Raw genomic sequence first — 24,175 nt, forward strand, 5'->3', positions numbered from 1 at the left:
GGGCACATTGCAGGTGCTACAAAGAGCAGTTTTGGCTAACATCAAAGACTGAAACAATACTAATTTCATAAACTTTAATCATACTTAGGTTTCTAATACCACCATGGTATTAGAAACCCAAAAGGCTTGGAGAAATAAACCCATGAGATACCATTCCTCAGCTTCGGATGCCTACTGATTCACACATCTCTTACCCATACTTACAATATTCATTATAAATGACCCAGTCACCCTTACCTCTTCCTCTGTGAGAGAGAGAGAGAGAGAGATAATACAAAAATAAATGGTAACAACAGAAAAATAGGATAGATGCATTACACGGTATGTTTCAAGATTATGAAATCATCTTCCCTTTATAATCATTGTAAGTCAGTAATTAACTTTCTTCCTAAATAATCTTGATACATATGTGGGAAATAGAAATTATCAATATGTATTTATAGCAATCAAGTTTCTTCAAGGCAATTAGGTCATAAACTTGGCAACCGAACTTATAAACTTGTCCGTGTCTTACCTTGACTTTCTCTGTGACTATTTCAAAGAGTGATGCCCACTAAAAGGTGGTAGGAATATGTCAATTCAAACTTGTTTTTCAGCTTTTTGGAGGTTGGCATAAAGGTTAAGGTGTTTACATTACAAACACAAGGTGCAGGGTTTGATCCTCACATGAGGAATGGCTCGCAAGGACAATTAGCCTAATACACACTTATATTTTACCATCTTCCTCATTAGTATAGTGGTGAGTATCCCTGCCTATTACGCAGGAGACTGGGGTTTGATTCCGTGATGTCGAGCATGTGTATTTTTTTTTTGTTTGTAATTTGACAGATACGAGCCATAATTTAGTTATAAAGAATAATATCAACAAGAAGAAAGTCTGGATGTAGTGAATATAGACAGTTTTAGAGTTAATAAATGACTTCTAAATACACATTCTTTCTGACCCTATGTAACAACAAAGTTCAATGATACTTAGTGCACATCGTCCATGTATTATCATCATAGCCATTCTGATTGTAATGACCATAACTGCTTTCCCATCAAGCCAAAAATAGGTAGACATCTGTCATAGATGACCTGAAGTAGAATAATTTTTCCTGCCCTTAACTATCATGCTGCTGAAATAATATTCATGACATCAAACTCTTGTTTAACATTTTTTTGGTACTTACGTATTATCGCAACTAGATTTTCACGGTTGAGAAATTGGCGTACTGGGATTGACACAATTTCTGGAAACACTGTAAACTGTTATTCAGAGTCATTATTGCTGTTGAATAACTGTACTTTGCCTGCAGGAAGCGAAAGTATTGAAAACAAAACTGTTTTGTGTGCATTACACACGTACGCTTGATTTGTCACGGATGCTCACTTTCTGAGGAACAGAAACAGAGCTACCTGAAGACGAGTGGGTAGCCCTTTTGGCGATGTCATGATTTACCTAAAATAAAACTCAAGGTACTTCGTGGGTCAACGGCCTTGTCCCTGGCTGAGGGAATACTTAGTCCAAAGATGTTTCTCTTCAGATTGGTAGTACAGTTTCATGTAATTTTTGTTTGACATTTTGACAGGCTCATCCAGAGTATCTGCAGTAGAAAACCACTGTATGAGGTTCTGACTAAGTAAAAGAACTATAAGGTAAAGTAAAGTAATTCACAACCAGTTAATCCTGTAGGATAAGTGCAGGATATTATGGGAGAAAACTGTTTGGGTATGCAGATTTCCCTCCTGGAGAGTGTATTGTGATTAAGCCTTGGAATTTCATGTCCAAGTACTGTTTCCTCCAATCTTCTGAAAAGGAACTTGCAGCATGCGGAGTTGTAATAAGCGACATGCTGGCAGTAAAGTGCATAGAGAAACAACAACACTATGTGTCTCAGTTGTGATTGATTACACTCCACAAAACAAACTGTAGTGGTACAGAGAACACATTATATGACATGTTTACAACTTTGACGAACAGATGAGATGGTTGGGAAGCAACTGGTATTGCCGTGAACAATCTGGTTGCGATAATATGTAAGTACCTTTTCTAAATAAAAAGAGGTCTATTTTTGTTTTGATTTGTTTTTATAACACTAAACATTGCAAGAAGAAGTGAAAGCAGAGATTTGTAATTTATTTTCTATTTTCTATGAATTTGTAAAAATCAGAGAACACTGTGCTTCCTGGATTTATACAATTGCATTGGTTGTTTTGTAATTAAATTTCTCATTTTAGATAGATAGATGGCTAGATAGTGATATCTATCTATCTATCTATCTATCTATCTATCTATCTATCTATCTATCTACTATACCCTGCATCCCACACTGCTAGGAAGAAATAAAAACTTTTTACCAATGTCAGTTTATACTTCCATAAGAACCAACTTCCTAATTATATAATTTTTATCTATCATAGCTGAAATAACAACTGCTAGCCTTTCCTACTGCAGTATTTCTTCTGTTTTATGCTAGTTAAAAGCAAAGGCTGTCATGTAAGTAACATTTCCATTTAATACTTGAGTTGTTTTTGTTGTTTCATCATCGTGTCTACATACTCCTTTGAAACAGATAATGGTTTTGATTGAAATTCTAGTGTCCTCGCTATAATAAGTGGTGGTATCTAATATTGTAATTTATGATTACTCTAAAAAAAAAAAAAATATATATATATATATATATATATATAAACACTTTGGAATCTCAAAATACTGAAATGTTGAATTTCAGTATCTTGAGACCAAAGTGTCGAATCTGCAGATGTGCAAAACTGCAAAATATCAAACCCGGAAATGTCTAACCCGTGGTACTTTGGCATTATTAACATCTCCAACTTTTATTTGGACTCTGGAAAGCATTTTTACATTTTAACGTATTCTATGGTGGTAAAATGGTCTATTGTTACAATAAAACAGGTTGAAAAATGTTTGATTTTGTCTCTCGTATGCATTGTATGGCTTTTTTCTGTTGTAAATATTTTGAATCGTTCTGTATTTTTACAGCAATAAGTTTTTTTTCAGCTAATTTTTATGAATTCTGAAATGTGTAAGCATTCTTTGGGTTTACAATAACACGTAGCCTTCCCAAGAGATTTATTTGGTTTAATAAAACCTCTGAATACATGTAGCACACATAATGTCATGAAATGAGCAGTTCTAAAACCACTTTTCCTGCATTATTATGTATTTGTTAGCACCTAGGTTCTGGTTGCCGCCTGCTGCTCTACTCTTATTGTCTTTTTGACACATTTATCAGAATATGAGGGAACACAGAGCATATGCTCTTAATATAAACATTGTAAAAGGGAAAATGAGCTGTTCTTTACTTTGAATCCTTGTCCTATGGTTAATTTCATTTTCAGCGCTGACAGCTACTGTAATACAACACTTTACAGCCTTCCGTTTTATTGTTAGGAACACTGTGTATTTTGCAGTATACTACCGTTTAATGCAAAAGTAAAGGAAATTAGAAGCATAACGTGCTGAAAAGTAAACATGTCATATCTAAGTGACAATTCAAATGTTTTTCTTTGTTACTGCTTTAAAGTCTAGAAGATTTTACACTCAAGAAACAACACTATTATTCGTGCATCTTGTGTGTTTATTATTATCTTCCATTTATTTTATGATCTTTTATACATTTCTTTTCACTTAAAAAGTACTGCACCATTAAATATCTAAATAACCCCCAAAATGGAATAAAAGCAGCTATATAACTCAATTAATATATTTCTAAAACATAGGAATATACATACTGCAAAATAGTTAACATGTCTCTCTCATTCTTGTTTCTGTAGAATAGCATTGCTTATTTCAGATTTAGTTACTTGTATATGTTTCTAAATATAAGTACCATACAATTTAACCTTTGCCCACAACATATTGCATCAACCAGACAAAACCCGTACCCTCCAAAAACTATTACAACCATACATCACTTCCAGACCTCTCCACTCTAATAATAAATTCCTTCAAGGTACCACCAATGAAATAACACAGCTAGAGAATCAGTCTTCTCAAACTACACCCTAACATATGGAACAAACTGCCCATCCAAATTACTTCCTGCTCTCTATAACACAGTTTAAAAAACTCATAAAACTACACCTGAAAGACTTCTGGCTGTGTTCTTGTAACTGCCCTGGATAGACCTCTAACTGCTCAATTCTACATCTCTAACTAACTTTGTATCTCATTGCCCTCCCAGTAAATCCTAACTGAGGCATCTGTCTCTCCTTCTCTTCCCAAGCATGACAAATGACTTATATACATATGTACATACTCATACTGTGATGTGGTGGTGCTGCGGTAGTGTTGTCACCTCCCAGTAAGACGATATCTGGTTCAATTCTCAGCTAAAGCGTCTTCTGCGTGGAGACATGCGTGAATGGGCGTACCTTAGTTGAAGGTTGTGCGTCAGGCCTGGCAAGTCAGTACGTAAAAATCTACTGCCAATCATTAGCAGACCAGAGTTCCACTGTGACGATCCCTAACAGGGAAAAGCCGAAAGACACAAACAAACATACTCATACTGTGATGTCTATTGTACACGTTTATCTAAGACATTTTATATTTACCTTTTTGTAACTTTCATGTTTGACACTTTGAGCTTGCTTGCAGACAAGCCTTTTTCTTTTGCAGTGTATATAAACTTTATGTTTTTGTGTAAGTCTTATATTACCTGGAACTGTAACTCACACTTGTAATTTTGCTTAACTGGAGCTTTTCTCCCCAGGCTTGCACTGAAAAAGGACTTGTGTCCAGTCGGACTTTCTCGGTAAACAAATGTAAAATAAATAAAATAAAAATAAATAAAAATTTAAACAGTACAGTATTCACCGATTGAAAGACAGAGTAGTTTGTGGGACTGGGAGAGGTTTAACCCTATTTTCAGTTTTTACATGTTTTTTTCTTATAGGGAAATGTGTAGCTGAGTATCCTAACATTTTTGCATTACTACATTGACTGTCTAGTTTTGCTCACCCAGAGTTTAAATTAAACTTTAGTAAAATATGTGCAGTCACTTTCCTTTCTTTGAGTAGCAATGGTAAGTACATTACTCTAGCAGAAAGCAGAAAAACATGCACAGTGTGTGTTACTAAAGTTATCTTAAAGTAAACATATCTACAATTTTAGATTATAAGTTACACTTTTTACCTCAACCGTAAGGTATTCCACTAATCAAAATATACACACAATATACACAGTCATCTGAAACTGCATGTTTTATAAGTTCCTTATATAAATAAAAAATGAAGGCAATACTTATGATATTATTGTATGTGATAAAAATATTCCAGACTGTAGATGATTATCTTTTAATTCTGAGGTCATGATACAAGTACTATTAGCTGCCTTATATTTCTTGATGTGTTTTCCATTTAGTTTTAGTAACCAGTATTGCATGATATAACCTATTACTTAAATATTGTCAGAAAAATAATTACACTACATTTAAAAAAATGTAAGTACTTTGAAATGACAAATAAGTATGATATATATATATATATATATATATATATATATATATATATATATATATATATGTGTGTGTGTGTGTGTGTATATATATATATATATATATATATATATATATATATATATATATATATATATATATATATATATTTCTGATTGTATTAGTATACTTTAAAACATACCTTTGTAAATAAGTGCCTTTAACAAGCTAAAACCACTAGAAGGCATGAATTCATACTGATCTATATACATTTTTTTCTGGGAAATCCCACCAACCACATTTACCTATTGATATCAGAATTGTATTGTCATCACCGCCCTTTTACAAAACAAAATGTATACAATGAAGGCAGTTATATTAGGCACTCAAACTTCTACAGGCAACAGAGCTCCTCTATCACATAGGTTTATAGGCGATTGCAAGGATAGTGATCCTAGAGGGCTTTTTTAAACCTATCCTAGCTTCCCAAGGTGAGAATTAAACTTTGTAACTTGTGTCTGTAAGCTAAGGATCTTAACCATTGAGCCAACCCCCAATTAATAGTTTCACTAGTGAATACTAAGCTAACTGCCCTGAAGATCCATTTTAAGCTAAGCCAATAACCCAAGGTTAGAATAAAAGCCTTAACCCTACCCATTTTGTACATTCATAAATTCTTTGACTATACTCCTGCCATATAACATGTACATTTAATTTAATTTACCATGGAAATACCTATGCAAGTGTTTATGAAGATTATTGAGCAGTTTCTTTCCTCGTGAATTTTAGACAAAGGAAAAACTAACAGAGGAATGAAAGCTGAAAACCAGGGACAATTTTAAATTTTATTTATTTGCTTAAAATTTTAATAGAATTTTCTGAACAATAGAAGTGTGAAACTTTAATGTCTGGCAATAGTGACTGTAATCCTGGGCATACATGTCAATATTTGCTCAAGAATTGTGGACAAAGCCAAAAATAATGTAGGGCTAGGATAAAGGGCCAAAATCAGGGACCAGTTTTAAATATTGCTCATAAATTTAGAAAATGGTTAGAATACCAGGTTTTGAATTAGCACCGATTTTCTGAAAGCTGTGAAGTCTCAGACTCATATGTTCCACCATTTAGTTTTTAGAATCCTCAGTGATTTGACAGAAAGTTACAAATTTTATGAAAAAATGACTAAAAATATGAGGCAATAATCTGGACATACTACAAAATTCTAGAAAGTTGAGATGTATGATCCTGAGTGATTTACCAGAAAATCAAACATTTTATGAGGGACAGAGCAAAATATGAGGCAAAACCAGGGATGTTCTGCACATTTCTGGATGGTTTACTTATTATTTGAAGGTTGCTATTTGTTTCTCAGGTAACTGAGCTGGTTTATTGGCTCTTCAGCCACAACCTGGGACCAGTGGCAGTAAAAACATCAATTTACACAATTACAATGACATTACATTCATGTGCAGACTTCATACAGTTGAGAGGTATGCTCTGCCATCTATCCATCCAGCCAGCCAGCCATCCACAACCCCTTTTCTTCTCATTTTTTGCACGAGGTTGGAGTATCACTTCAACAGTAACAATACTCTAGAGCCAAATTTCACACTGGCGAGTGGCTAGCCCTGCCACTGTTATTGTTATTCTATCATACCACGGACACACGCACATGTAGGTATGTTCTATAAGTAAAGTTTAATTTCCATATGCTGGAGGAGACCTGAGTGTATTGCCTTTCACTCGTGGATACCATGATAGACTCTGAGTCTACTGTCTAACAGACTGTTTTAGGCAGAATTATGCACACAGGTATATGATATAGTTGTAAATATACAATCAAAAGGATTGTTGTTTACCAGAAATATGTCAAAAACAAGCATCTTAAGTGTTTTTTTTTTCAGATACTATAGTGTTATAAAATGTTTTACGGAGACTAACAGGCCTTGTTGATATGCTGTGTGATGTACTTGATGGGGCAGTCCCATGCAGTAATGGATAATTTGATCTGGTCTTTGGTAATATGAATACCTAGGAAAGGGACTCAATGGGCCCCATGCTGTGTCCACTGCCGCTAGTGTGCCCCATCCTATCCTTGTCAAATCAGTCAGATTACTTTTTTTTCATATTTTGTTGTCATCTTCAGATTTTTCCTGCATTCTTTCAATGTATTCTAACTGGCCAAGATTAAACTATAATAATTGAGGAAGAAATAATCAAATTAAGCATCCCCAGATGCCAGTGGGTTCTTTATGCACTGATGGCCTGAACAAAAATCTAAAGAAGGTCTTACTCTTCATTTGCTTCCTGCATCCTTGCGCTACACCATAAATGGCCAATACTGCAGTATAATAACTGTGGAGAAAATAACACAATTAAGCTGATAGTCTGGAGGCTGCTTAGGCCTCATAAGCCAATGGATTCTGGATACTATGAGGTACATTTTAGAGCGTTTTCCCTAGACTTTTGTTACACTTATGGCCTGGAGAAAAATCTTAACTAACTAACTACAGAAATTCCGTCATATTTTTTTTTCAATGAAAGAATAAGTTTTCCCCAAGGCTTAATGATCAAAGTTGATGAAAAAGTAGTTCCCAATAAATTGAGAAGATAAATACTTGTAAAGATACATGAATCATATCTTGGAATAGTGTTTGCCTCCCTGTGAAAAGAGAAAAAAAAAAGACAGTCCACCTTCTGGGTAATCCTCTGATGCCTGATTAGGATAAAAGTGAATGAAACAGTGTAAGAAACTTCTCTGTGTGGAAGATTTTCAGTCCACATATTTCTAGTTAATCACTGTATATTAATCAGATCAGACAATATTAGTAGAAGTGGCGAACTTAAACTCGTCTTAAGTCAAAACAAAACAAAAAATAATAATAGAAAATATATAATTGTACAGCATTACTAAGTATTTGAAAGTAATCCAAGCAAGGCAGGCAGTCTGTTTCCAGTCGAAAATCCTTTATTAAGTACAATGACTACATGGCCTCAGTCATTTATTTCAAGTTGCTGTTGTCGTACATCTTACAGCTTGTATGTTCAAGCCCCCATCCCCAAAATACAACTACCTTCTGTGTATCCATCTGATAACCAGAATATAGTAACATATTTTAACTTGTTGATCTCGGATGTACATGCACAATAAGCATCCTTACCCTTACCTCTCAGAATTAGCCACCTGTATATACTTCTGATATGTGATTGTGAGAAACAAGAAACAAATGATCACAGTTGTGTTTTCCAGCCTGTTGCTCTTAGACAGCATGCTATAGTGATGTTGTGACCACTGGTCAAAGCCCCACAACAGTCAGAGTGATCTTCTGTACACGCATTAGCGGCACCACATTGTGAGGACAATTTGAGAAATAAAGACCACACTTTCATCAGTCACAAAACGTTATGGCGAGCTTCTGTATACACATCTGCGTTTTGACTGCATGGAGAATCCATGGAAGAAGATCTCAACAAGCCTGTATTAAAGTCCATTTCTACCACCTGAGCTGTAGACAGTGCCAGGATCTAGATGTCCTATGATGCATTTTATGTCTTATTTTTGAAAGATAATGACTTGCAGTGACTTGCATTTTTATTAAGTGTCTCTTTATACTGTTAAGCTCTAGTCATATATTAGAGCATTAACAGCAATCGGCTGTCACCACAAAAGAGTAGTCAGAAGCTGTTAAACACTTCATTTGGAGTCTGACTGTTTGTCTGAATGACATGTTTAACAGCTTCCTACCACTCTGATGTGGTGGTTGCTCTCTGTATGACAGCATCATCAACAGATTATTTAATGAAATCTTGGAAAGCGAGAGGATGCCTGAGGAGTGGAGGAGTGAATTGGTACCAGTTGTTAAGAATAAGGGGATGTGCAGAGCTGCAGTAACTACAGGGGGAAAAATTGATCAGCCACAGCATGACGTTATGGGAAAGAATAGTGGAAGCTAGGTTAAGAAAGGAGGTGATGATTAGTGAGAAGCAGTATGGTTTCATGCCAGGAAAGATCACTACAGCTGCGATGTTTGCTGTGAGGGTGTTGATGAAGAAGTATAGAAAAGGTCAGAAGGGGCTGCATTATGTCTTTGTGAGCTTAGAGAAAGCATATGACAGGGTGCCTAGAGAGGAGTTGTGGTATTGTATGAGGAATGCAGGAGTGGCAGAGAAGTATGTAAGAGTGGTACAGGATATGTACAAGGGCAGTGTGACAGTGGTGAGGTCTGTGGTAGCAGTGATACATTCAAGGTGAAGGTGGGATTACATCAAGGATCAGCTCTGAGCCCTTTCTTATTTGCAGTGGTGATGGACAGGTTGACAGATGAGATCAGACAGGAGTCCCCATGGACTGTGATGTTTGTGGATGACATTGTGATTTGTAGTGAGAGTAGGGAACAGGTTGAGGAGAACCTGAAGAGGTGAAGATATGCTCTACAGAGGAGAGGAATGAAGGTTAGCAGGACTAAGACAGACTATATGTATGTGAATGAGAGGGAGGACAGAGGAATGGTGAGGATGCAGGGAGCAGAGGTGGTGAAGGTGGATGAGTTTAAATACTTGGGATCAACAGTTCAGAGTAATGGTGACTATGGAGGAGAGTTGAAGAAGGGAGAGCAGGCAGCGTGGGTTGGGTGGAGAAGAGTGTCAGGAGTGATTTGTGACAGACGGGTACCAGTAAGTGTGAAAGGGAAGGTCTACAAGATGGTAGTGAGACCAGCTATGCTATATGGGCTGGAGACGGTGGCACTGATGAAAAGACAGGAGTTAGAGCTAGAGGTGGCAGAGTTAAAGATGTTAAGATTTGCATTGGGTATGACAAGGATGGACAGGATTAAAATTAGTATATTAGAGGGTCAGCTCAGGTTGGACAGTTTGGAGACAAAGCCTTAGAGGCAAGATTATGTTGGTTTAGACATGTGCTGAGGAGGGCTGCTGGGTATATTGGGAAAAGAATGCTAAGGATGAAACTGCCAGGTAAGAGGAAAAGAGGAAGGCCTAAGATAAGGTTTATGAATGTGGTGAGAGAGGACATGCAGGTGGTTGGTGTGACAGAGCAAGATGCAGAGGACAAGAAGAAATGGAAACAGATGATCCGCTGTGGCGACCCCTAAAAGGAGCAGCCAAAAGAAAAGGAAGAAGACATAATTGTGGATGAAATGGATACAGCAGCACTTTGCATACACAGTTCCTAAAAAATATGGATATGTTGTACACTGCTAAGCACTGAGATCCATGTCTATATGAATCACGATCCTACAAGGCAAGTATACCAAACGTAGCCTACAAAATGTTCATGAATACCAATGTTGTTTTTATAGGTAAGCACTAGGCTAGCTGCCATGCCAGTCCATTTTAAGCCTAGCCAGTTCTCTTGCAAAGGAAAGAATCAAACCCTATACCTTGTGATTGGGAGGTAAACTCTAACCATTATGCAAACTCTCAACATTACAACAGAATCACCTATATTACATAAAATTACTAAGAATGTAGAGATGCAGAGTATGGAATTTAAAAATTGCTACATAACATTCATACTACAAATATTTATTTTTTCCGATGATTTATAATCATAAACACAACATGCTGCTTTCTTTCAGGAGACAATAAGAATGGTTGTTCATCAGATATTTCACTGCTGTTTGCACATATTCAATACAATATATTTCCAGGAGTTTATTCATTCCAATTTCTTGGGAGAAATATCTATAACTCTCTAGAACAGGTACATGTAGGACATAAGCAGAAAAAGAATCACATATTCTATAACACAGTTCACTGTTAAGTTGATGACATTTTTATTTATTTTATTTTATTTATTTATTTTGTGTTTGTTTACCAAGTTTGTACGACTGGGTTTAGTCAAAATAACCTTTTCAGTCAAGGCACAGGGAGAAAAGCTCCAATCTACAATTTTGATTCTTTCTCTTAGCAACACCTGGTCAGACAAAGTAGAACAATTTTCTCCATATGTTTTGCTGAGATAGATTCCCACATGTGCTATACTGATTAAACTACATGTGTAGATGGATTAAATATATCAGATCTGTCTCTTCACAAGTACAAATTCCTGCATAATATGTACTCCTTGCAGTTTAAGTGTGTTCTGGCAGAGTACAATATTTAGAAAGTACAACTTTGAACAAGAGTATCCTTTGGTAGGTATATTAACTATTTGCTCTGAGGAATTTTTGTTAACTAAGTCCAAGAACTTCTGAGCTTACCCTATGTTGGCGGTATGCATGCTCTAATTAACTGTGGGGCAGTTAAAGTCTTTTGCTAACAGGGAGTTCTTCAAATGCTTTCAGGTGGGGATAGGAGGTTATCTTCTTTTAAGATGATCAGGAGAAAGTGTTACAGAAAAAAACAGAAAAAAACCCACTATACACACACACACACACACACACACACACACACACACACACACACACACACACTTATTGTACTATTCACCATTGCAGTCCTTACTCCTGGGATAGCCTGTATGGATATAGCTTGTGGCTGGCCAATCTTCTAAAGCTCTTCCCTCCTACAGGGCTCCGGCCAGTGTTCTCTTCTGGTGTAGGAATGTCAGGTGGATAAAATGTGTGTCATACCAAAACTTCTTCAGATCTTTCTTGCCGTGGTATTTGTATTGGTTGTATGATTCTCTGCAGCAACTGTAGTGCATCAGCCAAAAATGTCTTATAGGAGAGCTAAATATGCCCATAAGGGATTTATTTATTCAGTTTGGTAACCAGAGTAGAACACTCTGATCCAAATGGATCTATTTCATTCTCAGCCTCGACAAATATAAATGACAGTAGACAAGTTAACAAGAAATATTATAAATAAATACAAACAAATGTTGTGTGAAGACAGCAATGAATCAGTAACAGTAATAACGAGTAAGTATACAGCATGAGGAACAATAGAAAGGGTTGGTTAGAGTAGGAAGGGAAGAAGAGAGTGAAGTAGTGAAGGGAGAGAGCACAAAGTGTAAAAGCAAAAGTAAGGAATGGGCACATAAACGTTAACTATATGCACTATATAGGATGTGGAAGACATGTCACATGTTAGTGTAGGGAAGTAATGGGAGGAAGACAAAGGTACCTGACTGATGAAGGAGAGAGTGGAGGAATAGGTAATATGTCCAGAGGGAAACCATTTGCAAATCAACTTAGACTTGAAATGATATTTAAGGGCAAGCATGGAATGAGGGGTATGAGGTGAGGTCATTAAATTTTGCTGGGAGGGATTCCCAGATGTTGGGGACTAGGATGGAGAAGGCAGGGTTAGTGCAATGAAGCTTCTTTCCAGGACACTGAAGAAGTGGACCAGAGCGGTTAAGACTTCTTCTATCATAATTGGGAGGGGGGTCATCTGGATAGGTTGCAGGCAAAGAAAGGACAGGCATATCCTTTGAGGAGCTTGCAGAGTTGGGAATCCAGTAGCAGTTTGTCACATTGTTAGACAGGTAGCCAATTGGCTTTATTAAGCATGAAGGGGAGAGAGTAATGAAATGGTAATACAGTTGCTTATAGTTGGATGGTGGAGGAGTTTGTCTTGCATGCTGCTGCAACCAGTGGGAGTCCATATTTAAGCTGTGCTAGTAGAATGCCTTTGCCTATGGCACTCCTGGTTGTTTGGACTTTGGAGAGAAAGGGGGAAATTTTATAGGAGGGAATTCATTTTCTTCTGTATATCTCTTAGGTGAAGGTGAAAGTTCAGTGCAGGATCAAACCACATACCATGGTATTTGAAGAAGATGGCTTAATCAATGGGGTTGTCAAGCTGGCCATTAATAAGAAGAGATTGAGAGTTATTCTGACATTAGATTGAGAGTTATTCTCACATTTAGGGGAGGTACCAATCAGCATTGTTCTAGTTTTGGAAGTGCTCAGAATTAGCTTTTCGATATTAAGCCATTTGATAAGAGAAAGGAAGTCTACTTCTAGCTGTTGCTCTATGGCCAAGGAGGCCAGGTTTGAGTCAAATAAGGCCATGTCATTACCATCAGATAAGAGAGGGTGGTATGGGAAGTCAAGTATTAATTTCCTTATTTTATTATTGTTAATATTGTAGCAAATGGCTTCTGACTCAAAATTCAGCTCAAAAGTGTTTGTAGCTAAGATTAATAATTGCTTAGACTGTGGCAAACAGATGCCACATAAGGAATATTATTTGCCTTGGACTCGAGCACACTGTGCACTCTTGTCTGCACTGTGCATTGTTTACTCTGAAGACAATCAAATGCAATTAAAACTCTCTCCAGGAATTCACTGCCAAACAGGTGGTATGAACCTCATTTTGGGTCAGCATGGCATTATCCAAGGCCATCAGTATCCTAAGAAGAAAACATACTGAGAAAAGGTGAACTGCAAAGAAACTCAAGGTTTCCATGGTCTGATTAGCCTGAACAAGGTGAGGTGCCTTCACAACTCTTCACTGTAGAATAAATTTGGCTGAGGCCTCTGGTGCTAACATTATGCAGCCATCCATACCTTTGATTTCTACCATGTCCTTCTGGAATGACACTTCCAAGATACCTTTAAAAGCTGCAGATCTTTTGGCTATTGAGGCACACTTCTTAGTTTTGGAAGAAGAAAGTGGGAGCCTCATAATATTCATGAATGAGGAGGTTCTTGTTGACCACAATTAAGCTTTGGTTACCCACCAATAACCTGATGTCTCAAAGGTGGCAGTGAATGAACATAGTTGGCACAAGATCTCAAAATGATGAGCAGGAGCAGCCCAACGTGCCTTGACTTAGGCCTTGACTTAGGCTTGTCATTGTCTCAGCCTAAACCCCCTGCCTGGTTTCATCTTCAGAAACTTTGGTTTAGATGGCCAAAACCCTTATATCTTACATGAAATCTAAAGACCTCAACCAGCTATGCCATTCATGCCAGAATTCCCTTTTAAGAAGAGAAGGACTGATCTCCCTGAGGTAGGTTCGGACTCCTCTAACGCTGAGGCTGATGAAAAGGTGTATGTTTCCATTACAAGAGACTCTAAACTTGGACAATGAGGACACCATGTTCTTTGCATCTCCACCAGAGGAAATTTTCTTTTGGCCCTGGATGACATATATGAGAATGCATTTCTAGAGCCTGACTCCATTATCCCTGTTCTCAGGAAGCCTGATTGCTTCTATAGATTCAAACATTCCCATAAGTATCTGTATAAAATCATTTAGCAAATCCAGATGTGGTATCCTTAGATCCCAGCAAGGGGAGCAGTTTCAGCTGCTCCTACCCGGAATTATATCCGAAATGATAACAAGAGCAGAACTCTGGAAAGGGTTGGGAAAAAAGTACACACTGTTGCTGTCCTTGCATTCAGGGCTTTCAGCTGCCAGTCTCACATGTTTTCATGCCAAAAGACCACATTGGAGCAAATGAGGACCGATGTAGAATGGATGGGGATTAACACATGAAACAGGAGTTACTGGAGCTATGTGATCCCTCTTACCAGGTAACCAAGCACTCTAAGAAATGTAGGTATGATATTGTGGATGCATCTTCCAGGACAACAGCAATGGGGTCAGTCATTAGATGGTATGACTGGTTAAGGTCTTCCCCTTTCAGATAATGTGAAATCTGAGATCCTTAATGCACCCTCAAGAGGTGAGCAAGAAGCAGGAGTAGAAGGGTAAGACTCACCAATTTGTTAGGCATGTTTTTTAGTCATATGTTTGTAGGTTCAGCAGGAGTTTCCCACCCAAGACCTGACCTTCTAACCCTAGACAAGAGTCCACCATATATGACGATGGAAAAAAATAAATGCAGAAATGAGTAACAAGCAAAACATAAATAAAAGCTGGAGGTCCTACAGTGCTGAACCCCTCAAGTGATTGACTCACATGGCTGCCTCTCCCCCACTGCCTTTCATAAGACACATCAAACCCAACACCCTCCTCTCCATCTTGTTCCAAAACTTTCTGAAGATGAAGCCTGTTTGTCCTGTATAGAAAACTGAAAATTAGCCACTCAGAAGAAATGTGTGTTAAGCATTATAAAAAACAGGTATAGTGTACAATTTTTAGCGAGACCAGTAGTATTCCACCATTTCCCAGAAACCAGACTCATTTCATCTCTCATGTTCTTTGAGACATATTAGGCCATAGAAAAGAGTGCCCTTGAAGAAAGAAGACACAAGGTTTTACTCCAGATTGTTCCTAGTCCCAGGAAAAGCGGGTCCTTGGAGGCCAATACTACATCTCTACTATTTAAACCAGTTCCTAAAATTACCAAAATTCAGGATGCTTACTTTTATTTTTAAGATTCACAGCAGGGGGTGCCATTGTCAGTTTGCTGCCTTGCTCTTCCACTGTGCCCAGAGTATTATCAAAATGTTTTGCTCCAGTGATAGCTTTTTGGTGAACAAAAGGCAATGAGATTTTTCCTTAGCTAAACAAGTGCCTTATTTTAACACAGTCCTATTAGGGTGCTTTGACTGTCACAAATTTCAACATGGACCTGACAGTTAACAGGGAAAATACTCCTTGATTCCCTTTCAGAAAGTGATCCTTCTTGGTATAGTTTTGGACCCTATCATGTGCAGAACCTTCATCCCTCAGGGCAAACGAGAGATGCTGGCAGATTATGTTTTCAACTCCTAAAATGAGAAAAAATCACAGACAGGACATGTCTAAGCTGCCCAAGTATTTGGCAGTGTGCATTATGACGGTGCTCTTGGCATGCTTACACATGAGAGCGCTTGAGTGGTACTTGAGAAACAGAATCATAACCTGCATCACTTGCAAACCAGTATCTCCCTGCTGCCCTGCATAAAGAAGGAAATCATAAGGTGGATGCAGCAAGGTTTCTTGAATGAAGGAATGTATTTTCGTCCCCTAGAACCTACAATGACCCTAACAACATATTCATCAGACATGGCATTAGTGGGGTACTTATATGGAGGACTTTTAGGTCCAAGTGACCTGGAAATACAGGATGAGGAAAACACAACAAACATCAAGGAAATGATGCCCCTCATTCTGGAGCTGAAAGACTTTCTTCTCGTCATGTAAAAGGTAGCCCTGTAGGTACAGACAGACAGCACTACAAGTGATGTGGTACATACACAACAAAAGAGGGACTCCCTCCAACCTGCTGTGCAGTTTCGTCATGAATGAGAGATTGCAGCATGATGGGTAATGTCTCCAATACGCTGATGACTCCACCCTGATCTGCTCCACCACATCTCCAACAGACTTATGATCTGCTACCCAGTCCGCCTTTAACACTATAGAAAACTGGCTTTCTGAACGTTGTTTGATACTAAATCCCCAAAAAAAGTAAAATGCTGTTATTCTCACCAACACAAAGGTCTCCTGCTTTTACCTTTACCATAAATGCAAATGATGGCACATTAATCTCCCCTGACCCCTCTACAAAACTACTAGGTGTCATTATAGATAACAATCTAAAATTCGACCTACATGTAAACCAATCGATCAAAACCATCAATAAAAAACAAGGGTAACTTTACAGAATAAAAGCCTTCCTAACCCCTCCAGCTAAAATTGCCATAGCTCACTCTCACCTTCTCTCAACACTTCTGTATGCATCCCCTATACTCTCTAATATAAACAAGACTGTACATAACAAACTCTCAACCTGCTACAACCACATCGCCAGGGTTGCCATTGGGCTGCCTTTTAGGACACATCATTGCATCAATCTTAACCAGCGTGGGTGGCTTGAACTACCCAGTCGAATTCAGTATAACCAACTGATTATGGCTTACAAAATTCTTTATAATCCGGATAATACTCCTGCACTTAAAAATCTTATCACCCCCTATCACAATCCGCGACTGCTTAGATCCTCTAATAGACTACTAATTCAGACAAGCAAAATTAACAATGCAGCTGGTGACTCTCTTTTTGCAAACTCTGTAGGCAGATCCTGGAACTCACTTCCAGCTGACATTACTTTACTCTCCTCCCTAGGTCAATTTAAAACTACACTCAAACAACATCTGGTGCTAAACTGGCTATGTCATTGTATCAAGCCTGGCTAACTCTCTTCTAGATTATGTAAAATCTATTAATCAGCTACTGTTTAATTTACCCCTGGCTTTCATCAGGGTTTAACTCTAACCTGTGGGACATGTTTATTATTGTTTGTTTATGTACTCTTTGTCAAAATTATAATTGTAATGTTTTTAATGTTTCTGTTTACCTGGAGCTTTTTTCCCCGGGCCTCCGCTGAAAATGGACATGCATCCAGTCGGACTATCCCAATCAGCAAGCCACGCTGCTTTGCAAGGGATGGCTTGCACCTGTCACCACTAGGCTTCTGGATATTGGCTAAGGCACTTGCCACCCCCATAGTGCCTTTTTTAGACAAGGCTCAAAAGACAAACCCACCTCCTTAGAAAACAAAAATGGAAAAAAATTAAGAGTAATACTGCTCAACGCCAGAAGTCTAAATCTCAAGATGCAGGCTCACGAAGCACTTCTCAGTATGGAAAACATCGATGTCTGTGCAGTAACTGAAACCTGGTTCAAGGCTCCTGAGAGCACCCCAGCACTACCAGGCTATACCTCGTATCATGCTTTTCGGCCCCAAAACTCGGGCCAAACTAAAAAGGGAGGGGGAGTGTCCATATTCATCAAGGACACCCACACCTCCAAGTTAGTGGCAACACACGAAGCATTAGAGACCATCCAGGTGCAACTAACCGTTGGCAAAACTGCTATACAACTGGTAGCATGTTACAGACCACCCTCCCAATCTCAGGAACCCCATTCAGCCTTCCTGAAGACATTGGAGGATATGAATGTCTCACCAAACACCATCATATTGGGAGACTTCAACTACCCTAACATAGACTGGGTGCATTATTCTAGCCCTAACACCCTAGCCCAAAGGTTCCTGGAATTCATAAATTCAAATGCAATGGAACAGCTAGTCACCTCTCCCACAAGGGGAGATAATATACTAGACCTGATCATCACAAACATGGGGACAAAGTGCTCCACACCGGAAGTATACCCCTCACTAGTGATATCTGACCACAAACTAATCACCCAGATTTACATATCCCACCTCCATCCCCAACACAAAAGACTACAGTGAAAAACTTCTCAAAAGCCGACTTTACACTTCTTAAGACTGAGATGGTATCCTTTAAGTCCACTGGGCCAGTGGAAACCACATCCCACAATGCTGAATCCTTCACAAATGCTTTCTACAGACATCTCCAAGAATGCATGGATCATGCAATCCCAAATAAAACCAAGACCCTCTCCACCAAGGGCAGTCGTCCTGTCTGGTGAACCACAGCCATAAACAAATTGTATAACAAAAGAAGGAAGCTACTGCACGACAGAGCAAAATCACATAAAGAGAAGGCATCTCTGATCAGCACTAGTAGGAAGCTACGTTCTCTCATAAAAACATCCAAGGCCAACTTTGAGAGAAAAATCGCTATGAACACTAAAGATAACCACAAGGCCTTCTTTTGCTATGTTAGAAACCTGGGCGGAAACCCTCAGATATGCTCAGAGTTTGTTCACAATGACACAAAATACACTGATCCCACAGATATTGCCAACATTCTGGCAGACAGGTTCAGTGCAAATTTCTCCCCTCCCTCACCCCCAAAAGAAGAAATACTTATCCCAGCTGAATGTAACCTCCCTGTCATCTCAGATGTCCAGATGAGAACCGCTATCAGCAAAGCTAAAAACACAGCATCAATGGGACCTGACGGTATCCCGGGTTGCGTACTACGTGAACTCCAAGAGGAGCTAAACCCGCACATAGAAATGCTATTTAACCTTAGCCTTACTACAGGATATGTACCTGGACACTGGCGTACAGCAACAGTGGTCCCACTCCACAAAGGAGGCACCTCTACAGACCCTGGTAACTACCGCCCCATAAACTTAACCAGCCTGGTCTGCAAAGCTATGGAAAGAATCATTATGGAACTCATAAACAGAGACATTGGGGACGTACAGACACTTGATCTCACCCAGTTTGGCTTTGTAAAGGGCAGATCCTGCCTTTTGAACCTGGTTGACTTTTTCAAAACAGTCACTAGAGCCATTGACGAGGGCAAAGCAGTCCATACAGCCTACCTGGACTTGGCTAAAGCCTTCGACACAATACCCCACTCAGGCATCATAGACAAGCTCAACAGCTTAAATGTAAATCCATATGTCACAAGATGGGTTGCAAACTGGCTAAAGGATAGAACCCATAAAGTCAAAATCGCTGGAGCCATGTCAGACTCAAAGCCAGTCACAAGTGGTGTACCACAGGGCTCTGTCCTGGGACCCCTCTTGTTCGGCATTTATTTCTCAGATGTGAAAGCAAACATGGGAGGGTTGTGGCTGACAAAGTTCGCAGATGACTGCAAATTAGGTGCCATAGTTGATAAACCAGCTGACACATACATCCTACAGAAAGGCCTCACTGAAATGGACAACTGGTGCCGGAGTCATGGCCTTTAACTAAATGCCAAAAAATGTATAGTCATCCCCTTTGGGAAAAACAAAGTACCCGCAAATTATCACATAGACAGTAACCCACTGAGTACAGAAAAAGTAATCAGAGACCTGGGGACCCAAGTCGATAGTGACCTCTCATTTGACATCCACGTTGCCAAAGTGGTTAGAAAGACTTTCTACCTTGCCCAACTTATCATGAAGGGATTCACATCCAGATCAAAGGAGGTCATTGTACCCCTATACTCCTCCCTTATCAGGCCCATGATTGAGTACAATGCCCCATTTGGTAAGTACCTCACCCGGCACTTGCAACAACTGGAGAGACCCCAAAAGTATCTCACCAAAAGGATCAAGGGTCTCCAACATATGTCATTTGCTGCCAGACTAAAGAAACTCCAGCTCTATTCAGTAGCATACCGCCTACTCAGAGGTGATCTGTGCCTGATGTACAAGGCCATGTCCAATCAGGAATTGATGGACATGCTCCACCTCAAAAAATCCAAATCCATCAGAACCACGAGAGCTAAAGATTTAAACCTCAGCACAAATATGAATAGGACATGCTGGAGGGACAGATTCATAACTCAGAGGCTTCCAATACTCTGGAACAGAATCCCAGTTCATGTTAGGCAGAGCCCCTCACTGACTCTCTTCAAGAGAAATCTTGACGAGTGGATGGGAGATCGTAGGTTTACCCCGGGGGTCATCTCTGTGTCACTACTAGACAGAGGCACAGTAAACTAATTATATTATGTAAGGGGGTCTTCACTGTGCAACTACTAGACAGAGGCACAGTATTCTAAATCTATTCTGTACACTTTTGTACCATTACATGGGGTGGCGAAAGCCACATCACTATGGCTAGGCTTATAAATGCCCCAGGGCAGATAGCCTAGTACTAAACTATGAAACTATGAAACTATGAAACAAATGTAAAAAAAAAAAATAAATAAACAAATAAATAAATATGTCCGCTCAGGACAGAATGTAATTGCAGACAAGTTGAGCAGAACATGTGTAGACCACCACAAATGGATGTTACACAGTTAAGAATTCTTAGATCTGATCTGCTGGTGGAGTGTGCTGCAAATGGACCTGTGTGCCCATCATCAGAAGTGGTTGTGACAACTTTGCTTAAGGCTAGGAACACCAGGAGCCAGAAGATAAGTGCATTCTCCCTTGATTGGCCAGGTCTGTTTTTCTTTGTTTTCCCCTCCCATACCCTTTTTCTCAACAATTTTGGCAAAAGTTTGGGAGGATAGGCCAAAAGCGATCCTCGTATCTCCCTTTTGGCCAAGGCAGCATTGTCTCTCTCTCTCTCTCCCTCCTATACAGCTTAACAAAAGGAAACATGAGGTAATGCTTCAGCAATTTAAACTTCAATTGCAGAACAAGGAGTCCCTGCTACACTCCGGTCTATCCACACTAAGGCTGATAAACCGGATGATCTCACACTAAACCCAGAAAGGCACACATTATCAGTGGACATACTACATATTATGAAAGAGAGCAGGAAAACCCATATAACAAAATCATACTTAGCAAAGTGAAAAAGGTTCTGCTTCTGGTGTCAGTCCAAGGATCTTGACTGCAGAAGATGCCATTGGTCTTGGAATATCATGGTTTGCTTACACATCTATAAAAGATCATGATTCCACTATTTCAATTTGTCTACTGCTGGAATCTCCTTTGTGTTCCTAGTCATGAGTTAAGCAATTCTTAATATGAGTCATTCATCTTAGGCCACCCAAGAGACAGATGTCTCCATCATGGGGCCTCAATTACATGTTAGAAAAGTTGACATTATCTACATTTGAACCAGCAGCTTCTTGTTCTATCCTGTTCCTCTGTTGGGATACATTGTTTCTGGTAGCAGTTACCTTTGCTAGATCTGTTTCAGAACTGCAAGCATTAATGTGCAATGAGTCCTTCAGGCCTGAAGTGGTCATTGAACTGACCTTAAACCAAACCATTCAGCTTCAAATATTTTTTTCTAATCCTCAGAACTTAGAAAAAAGGACCCTGCATTCCCATGGTGAGCACAGACAGGTGAGGTTCTATCTACACAGAAAAGTTTTAAAAAATGATCAGCTATTTTTATTTTCAATCTGGAAGGAGGGTAAGCACGGACATAAACAATCTCTTTCCAAGTGGCTGTAGCATTACAATAAGCTCTGTTATGAGCAAAATAGGAACAAGAGCAAAGTCACATCTGAGCACACAGAACTACATTTACAGCTGTCACCACATCTTTCCTTAGAGGAGTTTCCACCTAGGCCTTCTACCTTCAAGGGAGGTTGGCATAATGGTTAAGATATTTGCCATACAGACACAAAGTGCAGGGTTTTATTTTCACATGGGTTAATTGGCTAGGCTTAATAAAGCCCACAAGGGCAGTTAGCCTAGTTCTAATCTATGAACCTATGAACCTAAGGCCATCCTTAGAAGCAGAATCATGGTCCTCTGTACACCCCTCTTCCATGTTTTACAACTTGGGTGCTGCATCTAGCCCCAGAGGATGGCCTGCTTATGATATTCTGCAAGGTATGATTTCCAAATAACTCATTTACCTCTCAAACTCTCAGTGCTTTGCAAATCTTCACAAAATGAATGGTATAATGAACATAGTACAGTTATGTTAGGAAATTACCATAAATGCAAGTGCTCAAGTAGCTTTATTGTTGCAGTCTAGGCTCTCTCCCACCATTCCCTTTGCTTTTCTCCTGATTTCCTTGGGATCCCTCTGTGGTTGAGGTGGTAAACTCAACTTATCCTTCCCCCTTCCCCTACCAGGCCTTCACCACTTGTGGTGTATTAAGACTGTCACTCCTTGGAATGAACCTTGGCCATTAATGGAGTTTCCACCTGATCCATCATGGTCTTGTGCCAGGGGATTTTCCCTAGTTGTGTGAGGGCAAGAAAAATCTGAAGCCACCTTTTATCCTGCTGATATTCCAAGGCTGGAAGAGGATATCAGCTGGAGCCCTGGGTGAGGGAAAAGCTTTTGAAGACTGGCCAGTTGAGGGCTAGCTGCAAGCTGGGAATCCCTAGAGACCAAACTGTAACAGTGGAACTGCTCAAACAGATGAATTTATAGAAAGTTCATAACACAACCATACATTTTGGTAAACACCTTAATTTTACTAATAGAAATCTAGATATTATTGAAATTTTCAGTGTTGAATTTGAGCAACCATCAAAGCAAATGGTTAACATTAGATTTCCTTTTTATGAAAGGAATTCATTTACTCCTTAGATATGAAATTCACCTTGCACAGGTGTTGAACTGTATGATAAATGGTTTGAAATTTGAAAAAAAAATGATGCTACTATTTTTTAAGAAGATAAGGAAATAAGAATGGAGATGATATTCAGTAATGCTATCATGTGTTTTGTTGAATGTTCACTTGACTGACCAGCAAATGGTTGTGTTCGTTTTATTCCATGATTCTTTTATTGATTGGGTCTGCATAGAGGGCAGGACTTGACCCCTTTGTAAGACCATATTAAAGTCTTTTCAGCTGATTCTGGATCAGGATCTGAACAGAGAACAGATCTTGACCTGCTCTGGTGTTTTGATGGAACAGGTGTCAGTGTAACTGGCTGCATCATCCAGTGGTTGACAAAGTGATCATCTGACTAAAGAGAATCAAATAGTAGTTATATATTTTACTTTTATATTTTTGAATAATCTAGTTTTTCATATATGATTATACATAAAAAATAAAAATAAAAACAAAAAAAGTTCTGGAACTGGCAAATTCACATCTGGTACTCTGCATTAAAGCTACACTTAAGAGTTACAACTTGATGACAGCGTTAGGGCTGTCAGAGCTAAGTCTCTACAGCCATTTCTGGGGTTGGAACATTAAGACCAGACAATGAAACAAGAGGATGCAATGGCTAATATTCTTGCCTCCCAGTGCATGGGGCTCTTTGTTTAGTTCTGAGTTACAATAACTTCTGTTTGGAATCTACACTTCTTCCCTGTACACATGTGAGTTTTAGCTAGGAGCTCTGGTTTCAACCCACAACTTGGAGTAATGCCTATAACTCAGTTGGTGAACTTCAAGATTGCCTGTAGCTATGAATGTGTGTGGCCTTAGATTATCTTTTGTCCTGTTCAGCTGTGGTTATGTACCATATATCTATTCCATACCAGGATAGGCTGCATATAAACCTGAGTGGGCAAGGCAAGTTTCAATTAATGAATGAATGGATGAATGAATGGATAATATTAATAACTGAAGATTTATGATATTCTATCTTTCTAATAAACAGCTGCTGT

The 24,175-nt window shown here is 38.9% G+C and overlaps 1 protein-coding gene across 4 annotated transcripts in view; it reads right to left on the reverse strand.

Moving 5' to 3' along the window:
• The window catches only part of LOC122794523 (probable glutamate receptor), a 1,137,906-nt gene that overhangs the window by 508,251 nt on the left and 605,480 nt on the right, over nucleotides 1–24,175 (reverse strand). The window lies entirely within an intron of this gene.

This window comes from Protopterus annectens, chromosome 2.part1, assembly GCF_019279795.1.
Source record: "Protopterus annectens isolate FY-2018-M chromosome 2.part1, PAN1.0, whole genome shotgun sequence".
In the NCBI taxonomy this organism is placed as follows: Eukaryota; Metazoa; Chordata; order Ceratodontiformes; family Protopteridae; genus Protopterus; species Protopterus annectens.